General features: G+C 35.6%; 2 non-coding genes across 2 annotated transcripts; one reads left to right on the top strand and one right to left on the bottom strand.

Moving 5' to 3' along the window:
• LOC116106012 lies at window positions 1–107 on the top strand. The gene has a single exon (XR_004124196.1). It is a non-coding gene; the product is annotated as a small nucleolar RNA R71 (small nucleolar RNA).
• A 9,246-nt stretch (window positions 108–9,353) lies between these two features.
• On the bottom strand, window positions 9,354–9,460 carry LOC116106010. Its single transcript, XR_004124194.1, has one exon. It is a non-coding gene; the product is annotated as a small nucleolar RNA R71 (small nucleolar RNA).
• Between the last annotated feature and the right edge of the window lie 5,279 nt (window positions 9,461–14,739).

Here is a 14,739-nt window from a genome sequence, read left to right as displayed (position 1 = left end):
AACCCATGATGTGGACACCTTCTCAGTAACTCTTTGTATCTCTCCCAAGCCTCATACAAAGATTCTGACTCTTCTTGAATGAATGACGTGATGTCATTTCTCAACTTTGCCGACTTTGCTGGAAGAAAGAATTTGGTTAGGAACTTCTGTGCTAAATCATTCCATATGGTGATTGTTCCTGTTGGTAGTGCCAGTAGCCATCCCTTAGCTTTATCTTTCAATGAAAATGAGAATAGTCTCAATCTGATTGCATCATCTGATACTCCGTTAGACTTGAAAGTATCGCAAATCTCTAAGAAATTTGCAATGTGTAGATTTGGATCTTCCTTCAAATCCCCCCTGAACTGAACCGATTGCTGGATCATCTGGATGATTGGGGGCTTTATCTCAAACGTGTTAGCTTGGACAGCTGGTCTTGTAATGCTTGACCTACTGCCTTCAACTAAGGGAACAAAGAATTCCCTCAATGTTCTGTTCTCTGCCATCTCTATAACTATTTCTTCTGGTTCAACTGGAGCTTCTCTTTCTCTTCTTTCTCTGTTCAGTCTTCGAGTGGTTCTTTCAATCTCAGGATCAACAGGAACTACTGGCTGACGTCTTGCTCTTCGCATAAACTGCACAGAAAACTAGCAAGAGTAAAATCACACCAAACAAAGAAAAGTAACAAAAATAAAACAAATAACAATTAAGCAAAAATAACACTCCAATCTAGCTAACACAAGAAAATTTTAATGTTAACATAAAACTCAATCCCCGGCAATGGCGCCAAAAACTTGATGCGTATTTACTACAACATGCAATATATAGCAAGTATACTAGTCGCACAAGTAATAAAATGATGAGTGAGTATCGTTCCCACGAGAATTGGTGGCTAAACACTAAGTTTTTCTACTATTTTCAAGTTGGAGCAATCGAGTTGTTTGGATTGAAGGGAGACAAATTAAACTTAAAAACTAAAACAAAATTTCTAATTGTTCGAAACTAAATGACGAAAGCAAAATTTAAGACACGAATAAAATCAATTCAAAACAAACGAGTAGGGTTTTGACTTCATTCGGACTCTCTGGGTTAAACCTAAGGATTATACTAATTTCAAAGTCACATGTAGTGATTGTAAGTCGAACTCTCTAAAGTATAAAATATACCTTCTCAGGCTATATTTCCTTACTCTTTCCTATTAAACTTCTGCACCCAACAAAATGAAGATTAGTAGTTCAAAGTTCATTAAGCACAAGAATCCTAGATTGATTTCATTGATTCTTAAATCTATCTCTAGTATTTAATACTACAGTGGTGATTTCCCAAGAAGCTTAAGATGAATTATTTCTCAATCTTATCATGTTCATCACATAAAAACAATAATTTCAGAATAATCACACAATCTAAGCAAAATCATATGAAAATAATAATCATCAATTACTTAACCTATTAGAATCCGAACTACATCAAAACACTAACCCAAAATAGGTTAGTTCATGGCTAAATCAACAATACCAATAAAAGAAATGAAAAATTCGACGTTCAACATAATGAAAATAAGAGAAAAACAAGAAAATCTCCCCAAATGAAGAATCCACTGGTTTAATCTCGAATCTTCACCCTTTGCAATCAAAGTTTGCCCAAAACTAATCTAAGACAATGTAAAAAGCTACTTTCTCACAGAAAAAACGAACTCCTTTGTAAAATGACTAAGTTTCTCTTTTATACTCAGCCAAAAACCTAAAAACAAATGCCTAAATGAAACTGTGCGTTTTTTAAATTCCCAGACTTCGTTGCTTCTTCGCTGCGGCGACGAAGTGAAATAAACCCACGTGTGCAACTCTCTTTGCTGCGGCGAACCTTCTTGTGGAATTTTGAAATTACAGAATTGCCTTCCACTTGCTCCTTTGCTTGAATCTTCGATCTTTGACACTTTTCTCATGGAACAAGCTTCATCGTGTATCCATTCTGCTTCAGAACTTTCCCAACTTCTGAGATCCGCTCACTTCTGAATCCAAAAACTCCAATTCGCTCATTAATTGCATTAAATGTCCATTTTAGCCTGAAACACAAAATATAAAGAATTAAGTAGCAATTCAGGTCAAAATGAACTAAAAAGTATCTGAAATCCAACTAAAAGGTCTAATCAAAACAGTATAATCCACGAATTATCAGTTACCCGTACCCGCCCGTTGGATACAGGTAACCGTTGACCCGCGGGTACACCCGCCCGTTTGCCAGGTCTATATAAGGGGATTGGGATATACTAGTGATAATGTTTTAATAATTTGTGTTTTATTTTGACAAATTTAACCTTAGATAAAGTTATTATAAAGGGCACCATAAATTCTAAGTACACTCCTTTTTTTGTTTTTTAATAACATTTAAAACTCATTGTTTATCCTTTTAAATTGTTTTAAAGAAAATAAAAAATAATCACTTTTCACTTCTCCATTGTATTTACATTTTTTTAGCTAAATCCAAATATGATTTTCCACATCATAATATTTATTTTTTTTTGTTTACAATTATTCACTGCAAGTATGTTTATTCTTCTTAAACTTGAGTCGTAAATTAATCCAATTTTTTTATTTAAAAAAATAAAGAAAAAAAATCTTCCAATTCAACATATCATCACTTGCGGTGGAGATCTGAGAGTGATTAGAGTTCTTTTAGGAATACATAACTTTGTACTTAACAATTCTTTGATATATGGAAGAAGTATAAAAAATATAGAAAATCCATTTAGTAATTAAGAATACAAAATCTTGAGTTTAGGAGACTAAAAAGAAAAAAAGAATTAATATATAGATATTTACCATCCTATATTATAAGAAAGAAAATTAAAATGAGAACACATGCTTGTAAAAACAATTAAAAAAAAAAAACACAAATTTATTAATAGACAAAAATAAGACACTTAACATTATAAGACCGATTAATTTAACTTTATAAAGAGTATAAATGCAAATCTTTTTTATTATATGATGTAAAACTCAGAGAAGGCATTAAAAAATATTAATAGCCATTGAGAGAGAAACATGTGTCAAAGTCCAAACACATAGAGAAAAAACAGAAAAGGCAAAACTAAAATAGTAATATTAATACAGTAAAACATCTCTATAGTGATACTATATATATGAATTATCTCTATATAGTTATAAAAAATTATAGTTCCAACTTAAAATAGTTATAAATAAAAATAAACTTTACATTGTAATAAGTTGTAATTTTTTTAATTCTCGTCTTAAGAAAATTGCCTCCACACAATGATAGTTATTTGCATATTGCAAGAAAACATATGGTATGTTGCATTAAAGGTTTAATATGAAATAAAATATTTATCTAAAGTTGTTTAGGACAATAATTTATGCTTTAGAGTTATTACCATATCTTTTAACTTGCAGGTACGTAATAACTCAATATCATTGATAGTTTTTTATTGAAACCAAAATATTTATGGTTTCTCAAGCATGTTTACAGTTTCTTGGTATGAAACTTTTTGTATTTCAATACTATTATTCTCAAAATTATTTCTTTTCTCTTACTGTCTAGTTGTAGCAATGACTACTAAAACAATAAATTGAAATCCTATTACATACTTCTAAAACGTGAAATGTAAAATAAGAAATCAAAACAGTAATTTTTGTAACCACACATCTGTTAAGTTATAACCTCTTTATAGTATAGTAAAATCTCTCTATAGTGATATTCTATATAGGAATAAAATCTATATAATCATAAAAAATTCTAGTCCCAATTTGAGATAGTTATAAATAAGAATAAACTCTACATTGTAATAAGTTATAATATTCTAATTCCCACCTTAAGGAAAGTTGTCTCTACATAGTATTAATTATCTGTATATTACAAAAAAAAATATGTTATGTAAAATTAAAGGTTTAAAATGAAATAAAATATTTATTTAAAATTGTTTGGGACAATGATTTATGTTTTAGAGTTGTTATCACATCTTTTACCCTACGAGTACATAATAGCTCGTTAGCATGGATACCTTCTTGTTAAAACCAAAATATTTTTAGTTTCTCAAGCAGGTTTAGAGCTTCATGGCATAAGACTTTCTGCATTTCCGTACTATTATCCTTAGGATTATTTCCTTTCTCTTCTTGTCCAATTGCAACAATGATTTCTCCTTTGATTAAAGTATACACGATTTGTTGCTCATTTGGATAATCGAAGAAGACAATAATATACAGTTGATTAGTGTAGTAAATTTGTCGAATCTGATCACTCAATTCTATGGTGACTCTTTTATTCTCCTCATCCACTTCATTTGTAACTTACAATTCATTGACATTAATGGTCCCAATTTTGTAGCGCTTAAAACCATTAACAATTGTCTGTGGCTTTACATCAATTGACCATGCATCAACTGTATTTATAGTTCCATCAATGACACTTATTTTTGCTGGTTCTAAAAAATAATCTTTTATCTATTTCAAAAGTAGGCAATTGAAACGCTGTATTGAAATCCTAATATTACTAAAATATGAATTGAAATCCTAATACTATACTACTAAAACATGAATTATAAAATAAGAAATCAAAACTATAATTTTTGTAACTACACCTCCATTAAATTAAAACCTCTTTATAGTAATAAAATTAGTTAGTCTAAATATTATAACTATAAAGAAGTTTTACTGTAATAAATTCCTTGATCTCACCATTATGACTATGGAGAGATTTTACTATAATAATGATAATAAGGAGATAAAAAAGACAAAATCCTAAGGGATTGTTTGTTCTTTTATCACAAGTATGAATGTAACTAATTTTAGTAGATTCAAATGTTTTAGGTTTTTTTATCTTTTAACTTATATTTGTTTATCAAATATAAGCAAAAAGCTAAAATATTTAGCTTTTATCTTAGAACAAATACATCTTAATCAATAATAATTTTATGTTGTCAACAATACCCTTATTAGATTTATATAATTTCAATTTTAAGTGTTTTCATGAACATGTATTCTTATTTTGATTTTTTTCCTATATTATAAATGTCATATTTCTTTGAACACTTACAAACTTAAACAAAATAAAATAGGAGATAATATAAATGTCAAAACATTAGGAAATGGAGGTAAAGAAAAACAAAAATGCTATATCCACCGAAGAATTGCACCGAAACATGTGGAGGTCGCCACATTGGACAATTAAATACTGACATAAATGGATGACCGTCCAACGATTTCGGACGGCCGTCCATACATCCTGGACGGTCGTTCATAGTGGAATGGACGACCGTCCATAAAAAATTGTTTTGTTTTTAAAAAAAAAAAAAACAATGGATGCCTGTCCAAATTTTATGGACGGACGTCCAAATAATATGGACGGCCCATCCATAAAATTTGGACGGGTGTCCATTGTTTTTTTTTTAAAACAAAACAATTTGAAGGCCACCCTTACAACCACCGTATTCATTCTGAATTTCTGGCAATCTCACATAAGTCACATGAACTCAACTTCCACACCTGTAAGGAAAGGGCTTGATTATTATGTATTTAAGATCTAGATGTTGTAAAATGGTGAGAGGAGAGAGAGAGAAGAGAAGCAGAGAGCTCACAGAAGCAGCTATGCTATATTCTTCCACCAAAGGTTCTTTAGTTAGGTGAATTTGAAGGCCACCCTTACAACCACCGTATTCATTCTGAATTTCTGGCAATCTCACATAAGTCACATGAACTCAACTTCCACACCTGTAAGGAAAGGGCTTGATTATTATGTATTTAAGATCTAGATGTTGTAAAATGGTGAGAGGAGAGAGAGAGAAGAGAAGCAGAGAGCTCACAGAAGCAGCTATGCTATATTCTTCCACCAAAGGTTCTTTAGTTAGGTGAATTTGAAGGCCACCCTTACAACCACCGTATTCCAGATGGTACGACCCTAACGCTCGATGCGATTATCACGCAAGTGCCGTCGGACATTCCACGGAAAAATTGTACTGCCCTGAAACTCAAAGTTCAGGCAAAGGGAGAGAGAGTCTACGAGCTTGACTTCGCAAAGTTGACAGGAGAACCCGATGTGAATCCGTTACCAAATCATGGGAAGGCTGTTAATGCCATTGATGGGGAACTCGCTTGTCGACGCAAACGAGACTTGTCTGACGTGAAGTTCCCAATGAAAACTATATTTAAAGTCCTGTTTTTAAGCAGAAGTTCTCCAGCAGGAGTTCCTGGATCCCGACCTCTTTCAGTTATTTTAAGATGCTTCAAATGTCAACACTAGAGAAAGTAAATATCTTAAGATGCTTTGAAACGAATGGCCCAAGATCTCTTTCAGTTATTTCTTAAATCCTCTGGAAAGGGTTGATGATTCTGAACCAACCTATTGTTGCAGGAGAGGAACTTGATTTTGACGTTACAGAATTCATTCTGACCCTGTCTCAAGCCTGATTCCTGAACAACTGATCAAGTGGAGCCAGTCCTCTCCTTTAATTCCTACACGGTTGTTATCTGAACAGCAGAATTCATTCTGACTATGAATCCAAATGGGGTGAAAAATGTAGCAGTACCATATGATAAATATGAGACATGCAAGGTTAAGTTTATAAGCATCCAGCAGCTTTTGCGGGCGGTGTTGGTGATGCGTGATTCCATGAGACTTACTTCTCATAGATTATGCAAACTAATAAACACTATATTTAAGTCATCAGCAACTTTAGTTACAAAAATACATTTTAGAAGGTAAAAATTGTAAAAGGTATAGCATATACTCTGCACGGGAAGTAATTTCTCTTCCCCTTTAATTCCTACACGGTTGTTATCTATACATATGAACGCCATTAAAATATGAACGTCCGTCCAATATTTATGGATGACCATCCATAACTTATGAACGGTCGTCCCTAATTTTTTTAATATTTTTTATTTTATTTATCGATGGACGAGCGTCTTTTAAATAGGGACGTCCGTCCATAATAATTGGACCCCGTCCATATAAGTGAACGATCGTCTATTTTTTTATGGACGGTCGTTCACTAGAAAAAATTTAATAACGTCAAATGCGTTGAATGGTCTGAGTCAGGGGACACGTAGGCCAGTACAAAATTTCGGTGTAAAAACCCCGGTGTCTATAGCATTGTTGAAAGAAAAAACCTATTTATGTCTAAAGGGGTAAATTTGGTATTAAGTGGTGTTTAAAAAGAGATTTTCAAATATAAGTAGTGTGTACTTAGTTCAAATACGGGTTTGAGTAACGTTCTTGCGGATCTTCCTCAGATCCATGTTTAATGTTTGAGACATGGACTGTACATAGTGAAGAAATCATGGGTCTGTTCCTGGGCTTTTTTAAGACTAGTATTTATAAATTCAGAATAGTATTTAAAAAAAAAAAATCAAAACTTAAATAGCTATTGAAGGAAATAGCTTTAGGGAGAAGAGTATAATATTTAAAAAAAATAAATTTAAAGCAATAATTACCATTTTCAAATGTTATTTTAGAGTGGGTTTCACTAAAATTGTGGCATTTTCTCAACACTATAAATTATTCCAAGAGTATTTTTTATATAAGTCTCACCAAAATTCTTTATCTTTTATAAGTCACGTGTTTTAACGAAAATTTTTAAATCAAATTTTTTTTTTTAAACTACCCCTTCCATAATCTCTTATAGGATACCCAATAGTATTGATGGGAGGTTGCCGACGATATGCTTTATATTGTAAAAAGTCGAAGGCAAAGATTTTAACTACACCATCAAAATTATANCGAATTTTAGTTTTTCCAAAACGCACAGTTTTATTTTAGGAAAGTTTTAGGTCTTTGGGCGAGGTATAAAAGAAAAACTTTACCATTTTCGTGGGGGTCGTCTAGTTTTCGTCTGTTCTCATTGAGTTTTGGATAGATTTGATTTATAGAGAGAAGATTTGAGCTTGAATCTTGTGGATTCTTTAACTAAAGGAGATTTCTGCTCTTTTCTCTGCACTTCAATATGTTGAACCTTGTGTTTATTGTTTTTCTTGCTGTGTATTTTGATTTAGTTATGAACTAACCCATTTTGGGTTAGGGTTTTGATTAAGTTCGGATTTCTATGGGTTAATAAATTTATTATTGCTATTTCCATATTCTATTGCATAGATTGTGTGGTTATTCTATTTTTAATGGAATTTATTTGATGAATATGATAAGATTGAGAAATGAATCATATTGAGCTTCTTGGGTAATCAACATTGTAGTATTGAATGCTAGAGATAGATTTGAGAATCAATGAAATCAATCTAGGATTCCCTTAACTTAATGAACTTAGATCTATTACTTTTCAATTTGTTGGGTGCGGAAGTTTAATAGGGAAAAGTAGGAATTCATAGCCTGAGAAGGTATGTTTAACAACTTAGAGAATCCGATTTACAATCTGTGCATGTGAGTGTGGAATTAACATAATCCATAGAATTCATCCATAGAGTCCGAATAAAGTCAAAACCCTAACCATTTGTTAAATTGATATTATTCTTGCATTTAAATTCTTGCTTCCATTAATTAGTCTTTAATACTTAGTAAGTTTTGTTTTAGTTCTAGATTTAATCTCTCCCATTAATCCAAACACATTCGGTTCCTCCAACTTGAAAACAGTTAGGAAATTTAGTGCTTAACAACCAATCCTCGTGGGAACGATACTCACTCATCACTTTATTACTTTGTGCAACTAGTGCACTTGCTATTTATGCATGTTGTAGTTACAACGCATCAAGTTTTTGGCGCCGTTGCTGGGGATTGAGTTTAGTGTTAACATTAAATTTTTCTTGTGTTAGCTAGATTGGAGCTTTATTTTCGCTTAATTGTTGTTTGTTTAAATTTTGTTATTCTTTTCAGTTGGTTTGTGATCTTACTCTTTCTATTTTTCTGTGTAGTTTATGCGAAGAGCAAGACATCAGCCAGTGGTTCCTGTTGATCCTGAGATTGAAAGAACCACTAGAAGACTTAACAGAGAAAGAAGAGAAAGAGAGGTTACAGTGGAACCAGAGGTTATAGTTGTTGAGATGGCAGAAAATAGAACACTAAGGGAGTTTTCAGTTCCCTCAGTTGATGGCAGTGGGTCAGGTATTACTAAACCAGCAGTACAAGCCAACAACTTTGAGATAAAGCCGACAATCAACCAGATGATCCAGCAGTTGGTACAGTTCACGGGAGATTTGAAGGAAGATCCAAATCTATACATTACCAATTTTTTGGAGATTTGTGATACTTTCAAGTCAAACAGAGTGTCAGATGACGACATCAGATTGAGACTATTCCCGTTTTCATTGAAGGATAAAGCTAAAGGATGGTTAATGGCATTACCAACAGCAATGATTACAACATGGAATGATTTAGCACAGAAGTTCCTGACCAAATTCTTTCCTCCAACAAAGTCGGCAAAGCTGAGAAATGATATCACATCATTTCTATAGGAAGATTCGGAATCATTGTATAAGGCTTGGGAGAGATACAAAGAATTACTGAGGAGGTGTCCACATCATGGGTTGCCAGTTTGGATGCAAATCCAAACATTTTATAATGGATTGATGGTGAATGTGCAAACTATGGTGGATGCAGCATCGGGAGGAACACTGCAAAATAAGACTCCAGAAGAAGCTCATGAGTTGCTTGAAGTTCTGGCAAGCAACAATTATCAAAGACCTAATGAGAGGGAGCAACCGAAGAAATCTATGGGCCTTCATGAAGTTGATGCATATATAGCCATTTCAGCCCAGCTGAAAGCACTTCAGAAATAGTTGGGAAGTATGTAGGTAAATTCCATTCAAGCACCTCAACTAACTTGTGAATTTTGTGCAGGTAATCACGTGAGTAGCGAATGTCAAGTGGGGAACACGTTTGCTTCAGCATCATCATCGGAGCAGGTTAACTACTTGGCAGAAAATCAAAGGCAACCGAACAATCCATACTCCAACACATATAATCCTGATTGGAGGAATCATCCGAACCTGTCTTGGGGCAATCAGAATCAATAGAATTAGCAAAATAATCAATGGAACCAAAGAGCATTGCCAAACAACCAAACAGGGGTGAACAATCAATCAAGAGAGCAAAGAGTGACAAAATTGGAGGACATGTTTGGAAAGTTTATGCAAGAGACCACAGGTTTTATGAATGAGACGAGAACAAATTTCAGAAATCAAGGGGCGTCCATTCGAAACTTGGAGGTACAAGTGGGTCAATTGGCTGATAAGTTAAATGAGAGACCACAAGGCTCACTACCAAGCAACACAATGACTAACCCATGTGAGCAAGCAAATGCGATAACTCTGAGAAGTGGGACAATGTTGGAAGAGGTGGAAAAATCAAGGGAAGAAGAAAGTCATTCAAAGGGAGAGAAAAAGGAAGACTCTGATGAGGAAGTTGATGAAGAGATAGTTGCTGAAGAGAAACCATCTAGTTCTAGGGAAGAAGAACAAAAACAGGAAGTGAGGCAAAGACAAAGGAAAGGGAAATTGCCATTTCCCAAGATACCACCAGAATTGGCACATCACACTCCTTCTATGTCGTTTCCTCAGAGACTAAAGAAAAAGAATCAAGATAAACAATTTTACAAATTCATTGAAATATTTAGAAAATTGCATATTAACATTCCTTTTGTAGATGCATTGCAACAGATGCTGAGCTATGCGAAATTTCTCAAGGAGATTTTATCAAACAAAAGGAAGTTAGAGGATGAGGAAACATTGATGCTCACGGAAGAGTGCAGTGCCATTCTCCAGAAGAAGCTATCCCCGAAACTCAAAGATCCAGGGAGTTTTACTATTCCTTGCATTATAAGAGACATTACCTTTGATCGAGTTTTATGTGATTTAGGTGCTAGCATCAATTTAATGCCTTTTTCTATTTTCAAGAGATTGGGAATTGGTGAAGTGAAACCAATGACCATGTTGTTGCAACTTGCAGATAGATCCATCAAATATCCAAGAGGTATAGTCGAAGATGTGTTGGTGAAGGTGGACAAGATTATCTTCCCGACAGATTTTCTTGTATTGGACATAGAAATGGATAAGGAAATGCCTCTTATTTTGGGTTGACCATTTTTGGCCACGGGAAGAGCACTCATTGATGTACAAGAAGGAAAGTTATTGTTGAGGGTTCAAGATGAAACAGTAATGTTCAATTTGTTTGAGGATGTGAAGCTCCCATCTGAGTCGGATTCGTGCTTTAGTGTTGATGTGGTGGATAAACTAATAGCGGAGGTCATTGAAGAGAACACTCCACAACTACCTCTAGAAGCGTGTATTGCCCAATCAAGAACAATAGAGGTAGATGAGTCGGCGAAGAATGAATGTGCTAGATTGTTGGAAGTACTTCAGCCGATTGATGAGAGCCAAGATCTAGAATTTGAGGAATTTGATTTTGAAAAAGAGAAGGAAAAGGAAAGAAAGGAAGAACCTCCAAAAATTGAGCTGAAACCTTTACCTTCCCACCTCAAATATGTGTATCTGGGGGAATCAAAAACCTTCCCAGTAATCATCAGTTCAAGGTTGAGCAAATTGGAAGAAGAGCGGTCAAGGTTAATTCGAGTGTTAAGGGAACACAGATCGGCAATTGGATGGACTATTTCAGATATTAGAGGCATCTCTCCATCTTTGTGCACGCATAAGATACTCATGGAGGATGATTTCAAGCCTAGAGTTCAACCACAATGAAGATTGAATCCTTCGATGAAGGAAGTGATGAGAAATTAGGTGGTGAAACTTCTAAATGCGAGGATAATTTATCCCCATTTCTGATAGTCCATGGGTGAGTCTGGTGCAAGTGGTTCCGAAGAAGGGAGGTATCACAGTGATAAAGAATGAGAGCAATGAATAAATACCAACTAGGACGGTCACGGGCTGGAGAGTGTGCATTGACTACCAGAAATTAAATGAAGCGACAAGGAAGGATCATTTTCCACTTCCTTTCATCGATCAGATGTTGGAGAGATTGGTAGGGCATGCTTATTACTGTTTCCTGGATGGTTATTCAGGATACAATCAGATTTCCATTGCTCGTGAGGATTAAAAGAAGGCGACCTTCACTTGTCCCTATGGCACCTTTGCTTACCGAAGGATGCCTTTTGGGTTGTGTAATGCACCAGCCACATTTCAGAGATGCATGATGTTGATCTGGAGATATGGTAGAGCGGTTTATAGAAGTCTTCATGGATGACTTCTCTATTTTTGGTTCGTCCTTTGATAATTGCTTATCTAATCTCTCTTTTGTTTTGCAGCGATGTCAGGAGACGAACTTGGTGCTCAATTGGGAGAAGTGCCACTTCATGGTCCAGGAAGGAATAGTGCTTGGTCATAGAATTTCAAAAGACGAAATAGAAGTAGATCGAGCAAAGACAGACGTGATTGAGAAGCTGCCACCACCCTCAAATGTTAAAGCAGTTCGAAGTTTCTTGGGGCATGCGGGGTTTTATAGACGATTTATCAAGGATTTTCTAAGATCTCTAAACCCCTTTGCAATTTATTGATTAAAGATGTTTCTTTTGATTTTAATGATGAATGCATGCATGCCTTTCAAACTCTAAAAAAATTATTAGTGTCTGCACCTATTATTGCAGTTCCCGATTGGGGACTGCCATCTGAATTGATGTGTGATGCTAGTGATTTTGCACTAGAGGTAGTGTTAGGATAGAGGAAAAACAAAGTATTGCATGTAATTTAGCATGCTAGCAAAACACTCACTGATGCACAATTGAATTACACCACCACGGAAAAAGAATTGTTGGCTGTGGTTTTTGTTTTTGATAAATTTCGTTCATATTTGCTAGGTGCCAAGGTGATAGTCTACATGGACCATTCAGCACTCAAGCACCTATTGGCAAAGCAAGAAGCGAAACCTTGGCTGATAAGATAGATCCTGTTGCTATAAGAGTTTGAGTTGGAGATACAAGATAAGAAAGGGTCTGAAAATGTGGTGGCAGACCATTTGTCAAGGATTGAACGACCAATTCAGGGAAATGAAGAAGAAACCCAAATCAGAGAAACTTTCCCGGATGAGAAATTGATGAGAGTGGAGGAAGCACCATGGCATGCAGATTTTCCAAACTACTTGTCAGCGAGAGTGCTCCTCATTGGAATGACCTTCCAACAAAAGAGGAAGTTTTTCTCATATTTGAAGTACTACTTCTGGGAAGAGCCATTTCTTTATAGACATTGTGCTGATCAGATGATACATAGGTGTGTTCCAGAAGAGGAAATAGAGAGTATTCTAAGGCATTGTCATGAGAGGGAAATAGGTGGCCATTTTGGAGGAGCTAGGACAGTAGCCAAGGTTCTTCAATCTGGGTTTTACTGGCCTACCCGTTTCAAGGATTCTTTCCGAATGGTTCAGGAATGTGACCAATGTCAATGAAGTGGGAATATTTCAAAGCGAGATGAGATGCCACTGAATAATATCCTAGTTGTTGAGCTATTCGATGTATGGGGAATTGACTTCATGGGTCCTTTCCCAAATTCTTACGGGAATATGTACATTTTGGTAGAGGTGGACTACGTATCAAAATGGGTCGAAGCAGTTGCACTGCCATCCAATGATGCCCGGGTGGTGGTTAATTTTGTGAGAAAGAACATTTTCTCAAGGTTTGGAGTACCACAGGCAATCATTAGTGATGGAGGATCGCATTTTTGCAACAGGCAATTGGATGCACTTTTGGGGAAATATGGGGTGAAACATAGAGTTGTGACACCCTACCATCCACAGACTAGCGGACAAGTGGAACTGTCAAACAGAGAACTAAAGGGAATCTTAGAGAAGACAATCAATGCATCAAGGAAGGATTGGTCACAGAAGTTTGATGATGCATTATGGGCCTACCGCACTACATTTAAGACTCTGATTGGTATGTCTCCATTTAGGATGGTCTATGGGAAGGCATGTCATTTGCCAGTAGAACTTGAGCGTAAGGCCTACTAGGCAGTGAAGCAGCTCGACATGGATTTACGAGCTGCTGGGGAAGAAAGAATGCTGACTTTGAATGAACTCGATGAGTTCCATCACGAAGCTTATGAGAATGCTAGGATGTACAAGGAAAAGACCAAGAAGTGGCATGACAAGCATATCAAGAAGAAGAACTTTGAAGTGGGTTAGAAAGTGTTGTTGTTTAATTCTAGACTTCGGCTTTTCCCTGGAAAACTTAGGTCTAGATGGTCCGGACCCTTCATAGTTACAAGAGTTTACCCATTCGGAGCGGTGGAGGTGTCACATGAAGAAAAAGGCACATTTAAGGTCAATGGCCAGAGGTTGAAGCCATACATCAACGGAGTGATGAGTTGCAAGTCAATTCCCCTCCGGCTTGACATTCCAACATGAGAACTTGAGAGAGTCGAGCTTTCGACTATAAACAAGCGCTCCTTGGGAGGCAACCCAAGTGTTTTCATTTGTTGTTGTTTATTTATTGTTTTGTAGTTGTGTAGTTTTCGTATAATTTTAAGATGAAGTCTGATTTGGGTGTTTCAGGTGAATTATCGAACCAAGGCGAAAAATAAAATTTTTCCAGTTTTCGCCGCGGCGAAGCACATTTTGCAAAATTTGGAATTCGAAAAGTCCCAGACTTCGCCGAGGCAATGAGCCTCTGTATTTTTCCACCACAGCGAAGAATTTGGTTTCGTCGCGGCGAAGCAAGTTGGGCGAAATTCACTAAGGGAAAATTCGCCGCGGCAAAGCTTGTTCTTCGCCGAGGCGATGAGTTTCTGTAATTTTTTGCCGCAGCGAAGAATTTCTCTTCGCCCCGGCATCGACTGGGTTAAAAATCTAGGGTTTTTGAATTGA

The sequence above is a fragment of the Pistacia vera genome, unplaced genomic scaffold (assembly GCF_008641045.1).
Source record: "Pistacia vera cultivar Batoury unplaced genomic scaffold, PisVer_v2 Contig507, whole genome shotgun sequence".
Lineage (NCBI taxonomy): Eukaryota > Viridiplantae > Streptophyta > Magnoliopsida > Sapindales > Anacardiaceae > Pistacia > Pistacia vera.
This window is presented reverse-complemented; position numbering and strand designations above follow the sequence as displayed.